The 3894-nt window shown below is 39.3% G+C and overlaps 1 protein-coding gene across 2 annotated transcripts in view; it reads left to right on the forward strand.

The window, feature by feature from the left end:
* The window catches only part of hsdl2 (hydroxysteroid dehydrogenase like 2), a 31582-nt gene that overhangs the window by 19196 nt on the left and 8492 nt on the right, over positions 1-3894 (forward strand). The gene's annotated exons all lie outside the window — the stretch shown is intronic.

Here is a 3894-nt window from a genome sequence, read left to right on the forward strand (position 1 = left end):
GTATGCCTGTTTATGCATAAATGCTAATAAAAATCATGAATCTTGAAAGCTGCTAGCTTCAATCCCTGGACCACCAGGATACAATCTGGGTGGGGCAGGTGACAAAGCATCACTTGCCTCGCCGCCATTAACACCACCGGTGGTGGTGCCCTTCGGCAAAGCTTAACCTCAAGCTGCTCCAGTGGAGCTGTCCACAGGTCAGTAAAAGGGGGTGTCCCTGAAAGAGAGGTGGCCTCTCAGTGAACCTACCCTGAATAAAATACAAAGGTAAAAAAAAATAAGTAAATCAACAGTAAGTATGATGTTTGCCTCATACGATATGCCTGTCAGAATCACATTTTAGTAGGGATGTAACGATATTTGTAATTTTGCAATATTGCAATGGAAAAATGTCTAATGCTGTGTGACTACGATGATATCTACATATTATTTTGTTAGTATAATGGCATTGCTCCATCGTCGACTTATAGAACTGTTGTGTAGCAGCATTTCAGTTTTCCTGTTTCAAGAAATGACACAGGTGGAAAAGAAACTGACAAAACACATACCAACTTGCAAATCCTGCCAAACAAAGGCAGCACTAGCCCCCTTTAGAACGGAGACAAGTCCTGGATACATCTCAAAGAAACAGTCAGGACATAGGTGTACACAACACTTTAACGGAAATGGGAAAACAAATCCAAAACCAACCACTTAGTAACTGCCCTTAAAGTCTTGTCTGTTGAATAAGTAGACCACGATGTTTCGAAAAACACCTGCAGTAAAGCATAAATCTCACCTTTGTGGTTTGTCCTAGTTTGGCATGTTTTTCTTCTTGTCCTGGTGCACCAAGCAGCAATTTGTTTCCTGCTGCCCCTGGTGGCTGGAGGGGGATACCCACATGTGTGTAACATACTTGGCCAAATAATGGTGATTATCCTCATCCTTACCATGTGTTTGGCTGATTAGATATTTGCAGTTCTACAGGTGTACCTAATAAAGTGTACGGTGAGTGTATATCATAAAATAACTTGCCAGAAAAATGCCCACCTGAACACATCAGTGTGATTATATCTACCAAAAATGACAGAAATTTCTATGTGATTTGTATCATGAGTTTTTAGGTTGACTCATGTCCCTTTCACCAACATGGAGGGGGCAGAATTTCTGACCAATACTGCCACTACTTCCGGGAGCTCTCCGACATCCATCGTTTATAATAAGGATAATCACCTTTATTGGCCAAGTATGTTACAAGGAAATTGTTTCCGGTACAGAACCAATGACAGCCATCTGTGGTGTCAGATCAACCAATGGCTCTAACTGTCAGGGGGGGTTCAGTGTCTTGCCCAAGGACACTTCGACACGTGGACTGCAGGCACCAAGATTTGAACCTTCAACCTTCTGGGTGGGAGACAACTGCTCTACCCACTGCACCACTGTCGCCTCCCATACAGTCAATGGCCACAAAATAGGGCCTCGGTCTACCTCGCATATATTCAATAACTTGTACAGTATAACAGTTATATGTCAGGCTCATTATAAAATAAGAACGTTTGAAAAAAATTTAAATTAAATTTATTTAAATGCTGAACTTGTCTAGCGTCTGCCTACAGCAAGGTGCAAATTCAGGGCAGAGCATTGGACCCGCAAGGATCTGATGGAAAGGAAGCTACTTTGGCCCATGATCGAAAGAGCAAAGTTGGAGAATAAAGCAGCGTATTTCAGAGGTCCCTTCGGCTACATTGAAGGGTGTAGGATCACAGTGTGACTTTGACAGGTCATACTTCATGTCATCTCAGTTCTTGGTGGCTACTTGAAATATCGGGCAATGCATCTAAGCTTTGCTTCTATGACCAAACTCTTGTTACTCTTCTCAAATAACTTCTTTCTTTAGACTTGACTTCTTTGCCCTTGTTGAAAGCAAATATTTCGTTTTGCTCTTTGAATACCAAGGGTTTAAAAGACAATATTAAAAGGAAAGGTGTATTTATGTTCTGTAAGGGACAGAGGTCACACTGCTATTTTCTTCAAGAGACTCACTCATGTAGCTCAGACTCTTACCTTCTGGAAGACTCAGTGGGGAGACCTGATGTTATTTAGTCATGGGACCAATCGCTCAGGTGGAGTGGCCGTCTGTTTTAACAATTTTCCAGGTAAACTTGTGACACATGTTGCAGATACAGAGGGGCACTGGTTAGGTGTAGCGATGGACATTGATAATTCATTCTTTGTTATGGTCAATGTATATGGATATAGTAGTGTAAAAGAAAGCAAAGAGCTTCTGTTGAAATTAACAGTGGTAATTGCAGACCTAAAATCCAAAAAACTGAATATGTATTGGTTGGTGGAGATTTCAGTCTGTCACCAGATGAGTGGCTTGACAGGTGGCCATCTAGGTATCCAAATTCATACTGCAACTCTCTTATTATAAATTTTACAAACAATAGCCAAGTGGTTGATATTTGGAGATGCATACATCCACACGACAAGCAGTTTTTTTGGTTTAAACCAAACGCTAACAACAAATCGAGGATTTGATTTTTGGCTCGGAACAGAGGCAGTGCTGAGATGCACATCTGATTCTTCGTTGTCACAGGCACCTCTCACATCCTGTTTAGTCAGGATAGATTTGAAACCTGTTACCAAACCTCTCAAAGGTAAAGGATATTGGAAATTTAATGATGACTTACTGAAACAGGAAGAGTATTGTAATGAAGTTAGGAAGTTGATCTTGACATCAGCCAGGATCCTCGATTTCCTTCTAGCTGGAGAAAATGGGAATTCCTCAAACACAAAATAAGGAAAGACTCTATAAGGTTTTCATAAGGTTTAGCAAGAAGTTATGTCAACAGAGAGGAGAGTTTGAATGCTCCTCATTACAAGAAATTCACAAATATTCTAATGACATCAGCACTAATAATGCTGAAACATTGGCTTCACTACAATCTAAGTTGGATGAACTTTATGTCAAAAAAGCTCGGGGTGCTTGTATAAGATCTAGAGCTAGATGGATAAAGGAAGGTGAAAAAAAATTCAACATATTTTTTTAAACTTGAGAAAAGTAGACAGGAGAGAAACACTATAAATAGATAAATTGTGGACAGGGATGAATGCAGTGATCCTGACAAAATTAGAAAGGACGTTTTTAGGTTTTATAAGTTCTTATACTCTTCATCATCTCTGGCTACTGATTCAGTCTTGTTTTTTGAAAAGGTGAAAGCATACGTTCCAAGTATTGAACAAACCTTTAAAGACCTGTGTGACTCTGATTTTAGAATAGAGGAGTTTGATCTTGTCATGCCTAAAAAGGCAGTGGGTAAAGCCCCTGGGTTTGACAGGCTAACTGCCAATTTTTAAAAGTTTTTCTGGTCTGAGGTTAGACAGCTGTTGTTCAATGCTACAGTGGAATGTATTGAGAGACAAAAACTGATGCCTTCTATGAAACAAGGAGTTATAACTGTTATCCCCAAATCTGGTAAAGATAAAAGAATACTGGATAATCTGAGACCTATCACATTACTGAACACAGACTATAAAATAGTATCGGGTGTATTAGCTGAAAGACTTAAGAAAGGTATTACACAAATAGTTAGTGAAACCCAGTCAGGTTTTATTAAAGGTAGATCTATTCATAATAACATCCGTCTGGCTCTGGATCTGATAGAATATAATAACCATATTGAGGATGATAGTTTCATGTTTGTTTGTTTTTTGGACTTTTACAAAGCCTTTGATTCTATTGAGCATTCTTTTATTTTACAAGCATTACAACACTTTGGTTTTGGTGACAGATTTGTGGGATTAATTAATATGTTGTATAAAGATATTAATAGCTGTGTGTCGTTACCCCAGGGCACATTGAAATTCAACGAGGCATTAGACAAGGATGCAGCTGTTCTTCATTGTTATTTG

Source organism: Monopterus albus, unplaced genomic scaffold, assembly GCF_001952655.1.
Source record: "Monopterus albus unplaced genomic scaffold, M_albus_1.0 scaffold281.1, whole genome shotgun sequence".
Taxonomy (NCBI): domain Eukaryota; kingdom Metazoa; phylum Chordata; class Actinopteri; order Synbranchiformes; family Synbranchidae; genus Monopterus; species Monopterus albus.